General features: G+C 40.4%; 1 protein-coding gene and 1 long non-coding RNA gene across 10 annotated transcripts in view; one reads left to right on the top strand and one right to left on the bottom strand.

Annotated features, from left to right (window-relative positions):
• The window catches only part of RBFOX1 (RNA binding fox-1 homolog 1), a 974,878-nt gene that overhangs the window by 569,685 nt on the left and 391,488 nt on the right, over window positions 1-13,705 (bottom strand). The window lies entirely within an intron of this gene.
• Window positions 12,537-13,705, top strand: part of LOC138645012 (uncharacterized) — a 93,158-nt gene continuing 91,989 nt past the window's right edge. The window contains exons 1-2 of the long non-coding RNA XR_011314700.1: window positions 12,537-12,580; window positions 12,654-12,697. This is a non-coding gene — a long non-coding RNA (uncharacterized lncRNA). The remainder of the gene's footprint in view (window positions 12,581-12,653; window positions 12,698-13,705) is intronic.

The following is a 13,705-nucleotide window of genomic DNA, read 5'->3' as shown; positions in this document are numbered from 1 at the left end:
AAAAATAATAATAAAAAAAACAAAAACTGCTATTCTCAGCTTCCATAGTCCGACGATGCGCTCGCGCCTGCAACCAGCTTCCGTTCCCAGAGATGCATTGCGAAATTACCCAGAACACTTAGTGGTCTTGCGAGACCGCTAAGTCATCTGGGTAAGTTTGCAATGTATCCTGGGAAAGAAAGATGGCAGCAGCTGCGCTTGCATCACCAGAGTTTCGCTGGATCCTGCCAGTGGGTGAGTATATAACTATTTTTTATTTTAATTATTTTTTTTTTAACAGGGATATGGTTCCCACACTGCTATATACTACGTGGGCTGTGTTAGATACTTCATGGCTGCTATATACTACCCGGCCAGTGTTAGATACTATGTGGGCTGTGTTCTGTACTGCATGGGCTGCATTATATACTACATGGCTTGCTATATACTATGTGGGCAGTGTTATATACTACGTGGCTGTGCTATATACTATGTGGGCTGTGTTCTATACTGCATGCTATATACTATGTGGCCACTGTTAGATACTATGTGGGCTGTGCTATATATTACGTGGGCTGTGTTATATATTACGTGGCCAGTGTTACATACTATGTGGGCCGTGTTATATACTGCGTGACTGCTATATACTGTGTGGCCTGTGTTATATACTACCTGGGCAGTGTTATTTACTGCGTGGCCTATATTCACGCATTGGGTATTCTACAATATGTATGTATATAGCAGCCACATGGTATATACCACAAGCCACGTAGTACCCCTATATACTACGTGGCCTGTGCTATATACTATGTGGCTGCTATATACATATATACATACATATTCTAGAATACCTGATGCGTTAGAATCGGGCCACCATCTAGTGCAATATACTGTAAGTTTAATGGAGATTAAATTCCTGGGATACCCAGAAGAAAATAAGTATATATATATATATATTATTTGATAAAACTTTTTTTTAAGGAAGTAGAATCCAACTGAGGATGATCAGTTCTGGCAATATACAAATTCACCAGACTCATATTTGGATGGGAAATGTGATTTACATATAATGTGTTAGATGCCAATTAAATTGTCAACCATGTCTAATATCCTCTGAGGATTCTCCGGAGCCCAATGCATAATAAATGGAGAGGTTTAAAAAAAACTCAAACCATTATTTTCCCTTTGTCCAACACCTGTCTTAGCTACACCGCTCCCCATATGGTCCACAACTGGCTCACTTTTCTTCCCTTACTTTACTCTTTGGCTCTTCTGGTGCTGACTTGAACTAAAGCAAAGCTATAACATCATGAGCTCCTCCACTTCCCACCTGTTCCACCTCTGACTCACTTCCCTTCCCTCAACTATCGGTCTTTCCTTCAATCCTTATCTGCACTCTTTGGCACTTCCGATGCTGACAAGAACTAAAGCAACACCATAAGGGCGACATGCATCATGTCATCGATTAAAGTCTATGCTTTGACAAGGTCTCATGAGATGTCTTGATGTATGTCACTGTCATCCTTTGATGTTATGATGTTGCTTGAGGCCTAGTCAGTGCTGGAAACACCGAAGAGTAAAGTTGAAGACAGGAGTGAAAACAAGAGCTGAAGGGATGATGTGAGCAAGCAACCAGATGGGGAGCTGCCACACCTAGACATGTGAGGGGTTAAGGTAAGTATGATCTTTTTGTCAAGTAGCCAGTATGTTGGATCCACCTGGAAGAATAACAAAAAATGAAGGTTTCTGGTGAATCTGAATTTTTATGAAATTGGGTGTGAAATCGATTTGAATATGAATATGGGTTGACCATAGTATCAACTATTATAATACTACATACACATAGTTTTATATCTTCATAAACTAATTGACTAGATTGTTTGCTCATGTGCAGGAGCTTAAAAAAAAAAAAAAAAAAAAATTAAATAAATAAAAAATAGAGTACTTTTCCGAACAGGGATTGATTCACTACACAATGGTGCAGAAAGTGTTAGTATTACTTTTACTTTGCTGGCAGGGTAACACCAATGATTAAATGATGCTACAAAACTTATGAAATGTCCCCTCTTCTTTGTATACAACCAATTACAGTGCTGCAAAGCTCTGCAGAATAGGTGCAATGACTCATAAAGTAATTCTCTGTTGACTGCATTGTTGAATATTTTAGCACGTTGCCCCCCACTTTAGTGAATAAAATATGTTCTGCCAACAACATCAAGTTACTAGCATCCGACATTGCGTCACCTGGAGGCTCCTACAAATTTCACTTGCTCGGGATCAATAGTCAGGTTACCACAGCAGATCTAATACTCCCGTCCTTCCAGCAGACAATCTTCGAGGATATCCTAGCGGATCACAGATCAATCAATCGCACATTAATAAATAAAGAGTGGATGTGTGCACAGATTGGTATAACATTCCTGTAGCCATTGCTGCAATGCAGCACTTTGTCAGCAGAGCTGGAATCACGCAACTCTATCTGTACCGGAGGCAGCAGAATAGTGACGGGCAACATGTGGCTTTCTCTCATTTTACGAAATAACCAGCATAGAGAGATTCATGCCTTGCCATCCATAAGAGAATATACCAACTTAGCAATAAATATATTGACAATTTCATGACATTGGAATATCAATGCAAATTGTTTGATGGTTAATCATCAAAATCAGTAACGGATTCTATAGCTTTTCAAGACAAGACTAAAAATAGGAGAAAATGCACTGAATATCTAACATTCTCAGCAAATGTAGGGAGGGAGGTGAAAAGATATATTCATTATTAGCATATGTCTAATTAATCTGTAATTTCAATTTACTTGTGGTTGGATATGCCATAAATGTGGCTAAAACAGGAGGGTTCTGCATAGTGCAATGGATATTGTGAAAGGAGAGGTGGTGGTTTCACAACCATGGGTTCTGACCACAGTCTGCTGATCCATAAATGTCTAAGATGAAAACAAAAAAACACACCCTTAAAGGGAGCCTGTCACCAGAAAAATACTATTACCTACAGATATAGGGTTAATCTGCAGGTTAATAATGTTACTAACCTGCCCGCATGTAGCTGAGCACTGTGGGGGAGAATATGAACTTTATTCCCCCTGGTGGCATTCGGTTTAAGTGACGGGGACAGTGCCGGGGCTAACGTAATTCCATTACCACTCTGAGTATAGAGGACGGCAGCTGTAACCGCACCCCGGCCCTGACACTACATTGGGTCGGTTGTCAATCAGTGCGAGGGGCGCGGTTACAGCCGTCGTTCTTTATCCTCAGAGCGGTGACTGAACCTGTGTCAGTGCCCTCTTCTTCCCCCTCATTGAAACTGAGTGCTGCCAGGAAGAATAAAGTTCATTTTCTCCCTGGAGGGTTTGGCTACTTGCGGGCGCTGGGCAGGTTAGTAACACTATTAACCTGCAGATTAACCCCGTATCTGCAGTTAATAGCATTTTTCCTGGTGACAGGTTCCCTTTAAAGGAAACCTACCACGACATCCATCTCCCCAAAAATACCATTATAGCTTAAAGTAGAGGGTAGTGGATTAATGAACAGGCTTGTATATATATATATATATATATAGTCATCAATTCATGAATCCATTACTCTTCACTGTAAGAAATAGTGGAGGTTTATGGATTCAGGTTGGGACTGTAGTGACAGATTCCCCTTAAGGGTATATCGTATTTTTCAAGCAACACTATACATACAGTATATCTATCTATATCTATCTATCTATCTATCTATCTATCTATCTATCTATCTATCTATCTATATATATATATATATATATACTCCTCAACATTAACATTGCTATGCAAATAAAAAAAATCATGGAACTCATAGAATCGGCAGACATACTAGTTACATTGAAAAGCATAAAAGCCTTCAATATTTCAGGAGTACAACCAAGTTTTTTTCTACTATCAGTGACGTGATAATAGTTGTCTGAGGAATGTCTTGCCTTGTTGAATCACTGCGACATGCAAGTCATCAAGATCCGCTGCTTTCAACATCTGTTTGTAATGGTCAATTGCTAAACAATGACATCTCAGTTGTGCCCAATGGTAAAGAAGTCTGTAGAAGCTGCAGGCTATGATGGCAAGTTTAAGCCATACAGGATGCTCAAGATATCACAACAAGCAACATGTGGCATGGCATTGTTGTCATGTTGAAAATCTCCTCCTGGAAAACTTTTGAGAAATGACCGTACCACTGGTTCTAATCAATGTAACTTATGAGCTGTTATTGTACCTGAAATGAAGACTAGAGCAGTCTGGGTACATTAAGTCACCTAACACCATGAACCAAGGATAAGGACTTGTGTGTTAGGCACCAGGTTTCTCCCGCTGCACAGGGTAGATACCAAGCTTTATCTGCATCTGTGGTCTCCTATTCTGCTTCGGCCGCTGCGGGTGCTGCTGAGCACAGACATCGGTCCCAGCGTCTACTGAGCATGCAGCGGCATCACATTGGTGGTCAGTCATCAGCTGCTCTGGTGATGTGGCAGCTTCGGATTGGTCCGAGAGCAAGGTCCTATCTGACTGGACATGAGCTGAACATTTAAAAGGCTCTCAGAGGCGCACACAGGCGCGCTAGTATCATTCTCATTGTGTGTGTATGGGACATTGCATCAGTGTGGTCTTTACCAGCATGTGCTCAGGATCAGCAGTAAGCCGTTAGAATTCCAGTTCTCTGGAGAGGAGATTGTGTGTATGAATTCAGGGCTAGAGTCAAGCCATTAGAATTCTGGCACCTCCGGAGAGGAGTTGGTTGAGTGCTTTTGTTGACTGTCTTACCACTGTTTGCTTTTTACCCCATGAGCGAGATTCGTTCCCCTGTGAGGTTAACATGGATCATAACTAGCATCATACCTATTCATTACTGTGCGCGAGTGACACAGCCCTATAGCAGAGCATCTATTATGTTTCTGTGTGCGAGTCACACAACTATGCTGCAGAGCATCTATTCTGTTACTGTGTGTGTGTGACACAGCTCTACTGCAGAGCATCTTTTCCGTTTCTGTGGGTAATTGACACAGCTCTACTGCAGAGCATCTATTCTGTTTGTGTGTGTGAATGGCACAGCTCTATTGCAGAGCATCTATTCCATTTCTGTGTGCAAGTGACACAGCTCAGTAGCAGAGCACCTGTTTTGTTTCTGCTTGCGTGGTCATTTCAGGTGTTGTTCACTGAGTGGCGTTTAACTCAGTGCGTGCAAGCAATCGCTCGCTATGTGTTCCGTCATTGTTCACACTAGCTGCAGTTTAACATCTCTGCACGGTGGACCCTGGGTTGCGATTGCACTTGTCTATTAAATGTATTTAGTGCAATCCGCCAACCCTAACACGGTGTCATATTTCCTTGTTAAAGCTTCTGCATGGTGCTGCTTACAAAGTTTCAAGATAGAGACCAGAGGCTGGAGTGAAACAATAATGGCTGGAATGGAGGTCAATCATCTTCATAGATGATTTCCTGTTTTGTCTCGACTCAATGATAGCTAGAGATTTGTCTGGAGATGGAAAAATGGAAATTCCATGAAGAGACCATCATGGGGAAACATCACACTGGTCCAACTCCTGGGATTATAGTGTGGTGTGGAATAACGCAAAGTTATTGGACCCCTTTGTTCTTCATTCCAGTTTGGCGTTAGATTGATTGGCTTTAAAAACACTTATACAGCTGTTTCTCCAAAGTATCCCAGGAGCAATTTTTCACTTCACAATGCCAGAGTATGAGAGCCAGCGTCGTCTAAATGTGCTGCAATGGGTAAAAGCATCATTGACTTGTCTACCATCATGAACATCTGGAATGTCATTGGCCAGAACCTACAAAGGGTGCTGCAGATGTTGATAATTTGCATGCCCAAGCTCATTCAGTGTGACAAAACTTTCCTCAGACAACCATTAATAAACTGATTTTTAGCAGCCAAGAGGTGTAAGTGTAGGGATCTCTGTTTGTGGTGTTCATACTGGATGCTGAATAAATTGAGGTAGTTTGAAAATGTTGTTTCCATGTTTTCATCATTTGCATGTCATTAACATATCTTTCTATCCTGTGAATTCCTAATTCCACAAGTTTTCCTTTTTGGCATTGCAATTTCAAAGTTGAGGAGTGTATATGTGTTGTTGCTGATTTATATTAAAAAATGTTTAAACACAGCCTGTACTATATGAAAAATGCAGCTGAAGTGTCATGGGGGTGGACCCTTAAATATGAAGAGTCACACCAGGACTTAAACGGACTCTGTCACCTGAATTTGGCGGGCTCTCTTTACGGTCTGATGGGTGGTGTTTTTGGTTCTGTCCAACTGTGGGCAAAGCCGAAAAGCATTAGTGCGCATGCGCTGGCGCACTATGTCCCGGAAGTGTTTAGCTGTGTTCCGGGACATAGTGCGCCAGCGCATGCGCACTAATTTTCGGCTTTGCCCGCAGTTGGGCAAAGCATGCTGCACATGCGCAAGGTGAAATTGCATTGCGCACGCGTGTACAACAGAGGAAACCAAATCACATTCAAGACAATATTGCAGCCAGCGGGAAAGGAAGGGGTGCATGACAGAACCGAAAACAACGCCCATCCGACCGTAAACAGAGCCCGCCAAATTCAGGTGACAGGTTCCCTTTAAACATTCTCTTTTTTGGCTTTATTATAAGGACTGGTCTGGGGGAGTGTTCAAAAGAGTGTTACAACCCCCCTGTATATTAAGCGCTAATCTACTTCACCAGTCTCTCATCATTTCACATATCGATTCTTGCTTTCAATTACTTGAAACATTCATTGCTTGCATACAAAGTGTAGGGGAAAATGCAATCACAGCCATGCTCTTCTTACATAACTGGCAATTTTGTAAAATAACGCTGACATACTTCCGTCCAAAAATTTTAGGCAAGTGCGAAAATATATTGAAAACTTACAACAAATGAGCAGAGATAAAGAAAACTTCTCTAGAGACACATTCTAGGATAAATAGCACAACCAGCACAAGGAGCAAGAATGCAAGGGAGTCTCATAAAATTTAAAATCTTTTATTAATATGAAGGTAAAAAATGAAAAACATACATAAATAAAGAAAACAGAGTATTCCTACAACTGGTCCAGTGCACACATGAAGTGTAGATAAGTATATAAACTTGAAAAAAGAAATAAACAAGTCTAAACATATGGTTACCCACCCCTAGTCTAAAAGCTAAAAGTTAGTGCTATGACTATCTGAAGAGGATCTGGTAATGCAATGAAGGTAAGTAGTACTTTCATCTAAATGATGTGTCCAGATGGGGAGAAAATTCAATGTGCACTTGTCCAATGGCCCCTACGCGCGTTTCACCCGCAGCTTCATCAGGGGACATATCGTATACTAGGAGTGGTCATCATATGTTTAAACATTGTTTATTTATTTCTTCAAGTTTATATACTTATCTACACTTCATGTGTGTACTGGACCATGTGTAGGAATACTCAGTTTTTTTTTAATTATTTATGTTTTTCATGTCTTACCTTTATATTAATAAAAGATGCTACATTTTATGAGACCCTCATGCACTCTTGCTCTTTGTGTTGGAAATGCAAAATTATATTACAAATATTTATGCTTTCAAAAAAGAAGTGTTAATATAATTTATTTTTACCATGCACAAAATACAAAGTAAATGAACAATAGAGAAATCTAATTCCATTGATATTTGGTGTGACCGTCCTTTTGTCTTCAAAACAGCATACATTCTTCTAACATTGAATACAAGAACTGAAGCATATCAATCACAAAAAATGTACGAAAAAGGTATAATTTTTTTACAAAAGAAATATATAATAAAATACAGTCAACTACATTTCAAGCATAAGTATCAAAAACAGAGTATCCAATATTGGCCCAACCGAGGAAGCCGAAAGCAAAACACGCATAGGAGAGCATGTCTGCATCAATGTACACTGAAATGGGTAATAGTAGCATACAGTTAGGTCCATATATATTTGGACAGAGACAACATTTTCTAATTTTGGTTATAGACATTACTACAATGAATTTTAAACAAAACAATTCAGATGCAGTTGAAGTTCAGACTTTCAGCTTTCATTTGAGGGTATCCACATTAAAATTGGATGAAGGGTTTAGGAGTTTCAGCTCCTTAACATGTGCCACCCTGTTTTTAAAGGGACCAAAAGTAATTGGACAATTGACTCCAAGGCTATTTCATGGACAGGTGTGGGCAATCCCTTCATTATGTCATTCTCATTTAAGAAGATAAAAGGCCTGGAGTTGATCTGAGGTGTGGTGCTTGCATTTGGAAGGTTTTGCTGTGAAGTGAACATGCGGTCAAAGGAGCTCTCCATGCAGGTGAAACAAGCCATCCTTAAGCTGCGAAAACAGAAAAAACCCATCCGAGATATTGCCACAATATTAGGAGTGGCAAAATCTACAGTTTGGTACATCCTGAGAAAGAAAGAAAGCACTGGGGAACTCATCAATGCAAAAAGACCTGGGCGCCCACGGAAGACAACAGTGGTGGATGATCGCAGAATAATCTCCATGGTGAAGAGAAACCCCTTCACAACAGCCAACCAAGTGAACAACACTCTCCAGAAGGTCGGCGTATCAATATCCAAATCTACCATAAAGAGAAGACTGCATGAAAGTAAATACAGAGGGTTCACTGCACGGTGCAAGCCACTCATAAGCATCAAGAATAAAAAGGCTAGACTGGACTTTGCTAAAAAACATCTAAAAAAGCCAGCACAGTTCTGGAAGAACATTCTTTGGTCAGATGAAACCAAGATCAACCTCTACCAGAATGATGGAAAGAGAAAAGTATGGCGAAGGCGTGGTACAGCTCCTGATCCAAAGCATACCTCATCATCTGTAAAACCCGGCGGAGGCAGTGTGATGGATTGGGCATGCATGGCTGCCAGTGGCACTGGGTCACTAGTGTTTATTGATGATGTGACACAGGACAGAAGCAGCCAAATTAATTCTGAGGTATTCAGAGCCGCCATACTGTGTGCTCAGATCCAGCCAAATGCAGCCAAACTGATTGGTCATCGTTTCATACTACAGATGGACAATGACCCAAAACATAAAGCCAAAGCAACCCAGGAGTTTATTAAAGCAAAGAAGTGGAATATTCTTGAATGGCCAAGTCAGTCACCTGATCTCAACCCAATTGAGCATGCATTTCACTTGTTAAAGACTAAACTTCAGACAGAAAGGCCCACAAACAAACAGCAACTGAAAACCACCGCAGTGAAGGCCTGGCAGAGTATCAAAATGGAGGAAAAACAGTGTCTGGTGATGTCCATGAGTTCAAGACTTCAGGCAGTCATTGCCAACAAAGGGTTTTCAACCAAGTACTAAAAATTAACATTTTATTTAAAATTATTGAATCTGTCCAATTACTTTTGGTCCCTTTAAAAATAGGGTGGCACATGTTAAGGAGCTGAAACTCCTAAACCCTTCATCCAATTTTAATGTGGATACCCTCAAATGAAAGTTGAAAGTCCGAACATCAACTGCATCTGAATTGTTTTGTTTAAAATTCATTGTGGTAATGTCTATAACCAAAATTAGAAAAATGTTGTCTCTGTCCAAATATATATGGACCTAACTGTATATTGGGAACACTGGTTCTCCTTACATAGGTCCTTATTATATGGTCTTTGACCGTTTTGAAATTCGGGATACATGTTTCCTCATACCTATGTGGTAGTAGGGGAATATAAACTCCTTCATATTGATTAATGCATTGTCACTTTATTATCTTGTAATAGGTGGTTATATTGACTCTTTGGTACCTCTTTGCCCATATCTAGCTCCTATGGTATGACACTTTTCATTGGTGCACCTGTACCTTATATTCAAATAGCTCTGTTTTTATATTTATGCTTGAAATGTATTTAAGTGTATTTCATCATACTGTATACTTATTTTGTAAATAAAATATACCTTTTTAGTACATTTTTTGTTATTGCTATGCTTCAGTTCTTGTATTCAATGTTATTGGGAACCTTCACAGGGTATTATCCCAAGTAGTTTTGGGTGGTCTCTGCAGGACTACTTTATGATTATGGTATCTGTATCTGAAATTCTGTATTTGATAAATTCTTCTAAGTACACTTGCACTTTTCAAGGTTCACAGTTTTTGAAGGAACATGGTAGGGAGGTTGTTCCAAACATCATGAAGGACTAACCTCTGATCCTCTGTGGATGTCAGCTTGTGCAAATCCTTCATGGTATCGAACAAAGGGTGGTCACCATCCAAAAAATTTTTTGTCTTAGATTCTTATTCACTTAGCATTACTGTTAAAAGCTTAAAAAATAACACTACTATATGTTAGGTGCCGGGATTCTCTCTCCGCACAGGGTAGATCCCAAGTCTTGCCTGCATCTGTGGTCTCCTATTCTGCTTTGACCACTGCAGGTGCTGTTGAGCATAGACGTCAGTCCCAGCGTCTTGCTAAGGCTCATGCTATTCATCTGGTTACTGCTGGCTCTTCAGCCAATCCTATAGTAACCAGCGGTAGTCAGCGATGAGCAAACACTCTGGAGACTATGTCCAGAAATCACCCTACTGAGCATGCTCGTGATGTGATGACGTCTCATTGGTGGTTGGTCGTCAGCTGCTCTGGTGATGTGGCAGCTCCCGATTGGTCCACGGGCAAGGTCCTGTCTGACTGGACTTGAGCTGCACGTAAAAAAGGTTGTCAGAGGTGCACATTGGTGCGCTAGCATGAACCTAATCTCATGTGTGAGTGTACTTTGCAACTGGCCTGTGTCAGCACATGCTCAGGGTCGGCTGATAGCCATTAGAATTCCGGCACCTCTGGAGAGGAGTTGTTTGAGTGCTGTTCCTGACTGTCTGACCATTGTTGCTACCTGCTCTGTTGGTGAGCTTCGATCCTCTGTGAAGTTAACAGGGATCGTGTCTAGCGTCATATCTTTCATTTCAATGTGCGAATGACACAGCTCTATTGCTGGGCATCTGCTTCAATGGTGTGTGCAAGTGACACAGCTCTATTGCTGGGCATCTGCTTCGTTGCTGTGTGCGAGTGACACAGCTCTATTGCTGGGCATCTGCGTTGTTGCTGTGTGTGAGTGACACAGCTCTATTGCTGGGCATCTGCTTCGTTGCTGTGTGCGAGTGACACTACTATATGTCCTGCTCACTGAGCGAATTTTAACTCGATCGCTCAATGCATTCACCGCCATTGTTCATATTAGCTGCAGTTTCACATCTCGGTGGACCCCGGGTTGCGATTGCACATCCTCATTAAATCTATTTAGTGCAATACGCCAACCCTAACACTATGTCAAAATATTCTTGCTTTGCAGCATTTTTTCCAGACCTGCCTAAAACGTTATATACAGAATAAAAAAAAAATCTCATGTAATATCTTTTCTCTCTCCATCTCCGGCGTGTCAGATCAGTACAAGGCCAACAGACGTGCACACCGCTTTGTCTGAAGCAATCTAATATTTCCTGTTTAATATGAAGTTGCGCTCAGAGACCCCTTCCCTGTGATTGCTAGATTTGCTGACTATTTCAATATGTATTGAAACACAGTGCGGCATTTAGATATACTGCACAAACTGATAAATGGAGTTACTGTAGCATAATAGGTAGATATAGGTAGGAATTTCTCATAGTAATAAGCATGACACGTTCCAATAATCAAGGAATTCAGAAAATGCTGTAAACAGCAAAAATTTTCGAGAGGCAGAAAAATGTAGAATGCGAGCCATCGTGTACGCTGCTGGATATTTTTATAATACCCATTTGGATGCATTTGTACATGTACAGCTACATTAGTGGCGATTCTCAGTTATTAGATAACTTTGAGCCTAATGTGTTAGGAGGTGTTGAGTTAATAAAAAAAAAACCCAGCATTGATTCACTTGCCTCCGTCTAGCATGCCGCTTCCAGAGCCCGAAAACAACAACAGAGAACTCCCCTGTAATCACCTCCCGCAAGCCGCAACCATAGGCAAATTACTGGCGAGCATTGAGTGCGAAAACCATCATAGGATCAATGTCAGGCAGAAAAGGGTCTCAATTTACAATCCATCCAGACTCTATAATCGCTTCTTTTACAAACCTAGAAAATGGCTACTCAAGTTGTTTTAACATTTGCCCAGCAGCCACATGGCATTGTCTGAAATTGCAATGGCAGAGTAAATAGATTGTGCTCAGATAAAATATGCATATGGTTTATTCCTTGTAAAGCTCAGTGGATTTACTGTATTGCCAAAGGGAATAATTAGTGCTGTGGGCTGAGAAATTAGTGCAAAAATAACCATTAAAAAGGAGAGAAAGTCTTCCAGATATGAGGAATGGAACACAGGGCCAAAATCTGTTTCTTTAAATTGCCAGCGTTCATTCCATCTGTACATTAAATAATTAGCAGGATGACAGGCTAGAGTTAATTGTACATTTACACATCACATATGCTTTGATACTCATGTCTATGGCGAATGATGCATATGTTCTACGTGAAACTCAATTACTTACCACCATTATATGTTTAATGAACACATTGGTTATGGTGGATGATATCTGTCACTGTCAGGAGCTTACAAACCTGACAGATAAAGAAGACAAGGATCGGCCTGGCAGTGAGAAAGGTAAAATAGTCTCATCCTCGTGTTCATGAAAGATGTCAACATGTAGTGATGGCCTCTTATCGTTAAATTCCAGTGCGGAGCTGGAGGGCAGGATCGAGATTGGTTTATGACAGTGAGGTGAGCACATTGTAACATTGTAACATTGTAGTTATGGAACTGGTATAGTTATAGGCTGTGTTTTTTTAGTTATAGGCTGTGGCTATCTATTTATAGGCTGTGGTTATCTAGTTATAGACTGTGGTTGTCTAGGTATAGGCAATGGTTTTCTAGTTATAGGCTGTGATTGTCTAGTTATAGGCTGTGGATGCCTAGTTATAAGCTGTGATTGTCTAGTCATAGGTTATGATTGTCTAATTATAGACTGTGATTGTCTAGTTATAGGCTGTGATTGTCTAGTTATAGGCTGTGGTTGTCTAGCTATAGGCTGTGGTTATTTAGTTATATTCTGTGATTGTCTATTTATAGACTGTGGCTGCTTAGTTATAGGCTGTGGTTGTTTAGTTATAGGCTGTGATTGACTAGTCATAAAGTGTGATTGTCTAATTATAGACTGTGGTTGTCTAGTTATAGGCTATGATTGTCTTGTTATAGGCTGTGGTTGTTTAGTTTTAGGCTGTGGTTGTTTAATTATAGGCAGTGGTTGTCTAGTTATAAGCTTTGGTTGTTTAGTTATAGTTTGTGATTGTCTGTTTATAGGCTGTGGATATCTAAATATAGGCTCTGATTGTCTTGTTATAGGCTGTGGTTGTTTAGTTTTAGGCTTTGGTTTTCTAGTTATAAGCTGTGTTCGTCTAGTTTTCAGCAGTGCTTGTTTACTTATAGGCTGCACTTGTCTAGTTAGTTGCGCAGTGGTTGTCCAGTTATAGGCTGTGATTGTCTATTTATAGACTGTAGTTGTCTAGGTATAGGCAATGGTTGTCTAGTTATAGGCTGTAATTGTCTAGTTATAGACTGTAGTTGTCTAGGTATAGGCAATGGTTGTCTAGTTATAGGCTGTAATTGTCTAGTTATAGGCTGTGGATGCCTAGTTATAAGCTGTGATTGTCTAGTCATAGGTTATGATTGTCTAATTATAGACTGTGATTGTCTAGTTATAGGCTGTGGTTGTATAGCTATAGGCTGTGG

This window comes from Ranitomeya imitator, chromosome 7 (genome assembly GCF_032444005.1).
Source record: "Ranitomeya imitator isolate aRanImi1 chromosome 7, aRanImi1.pri, whole genome shotgun sequence".
Taxonomy (NCBI): Eukaryota; Metazoa; Chordata; class Amphibia; order Anura; family Dendrobatidae; genus Ranitomeya; species Ranitomeya imitator.
The sequence above is the reverse complement of the archived record's forward strand: the minus strand, read 5'-3'. Positions and strand labels throughout refer to the sequence as shown.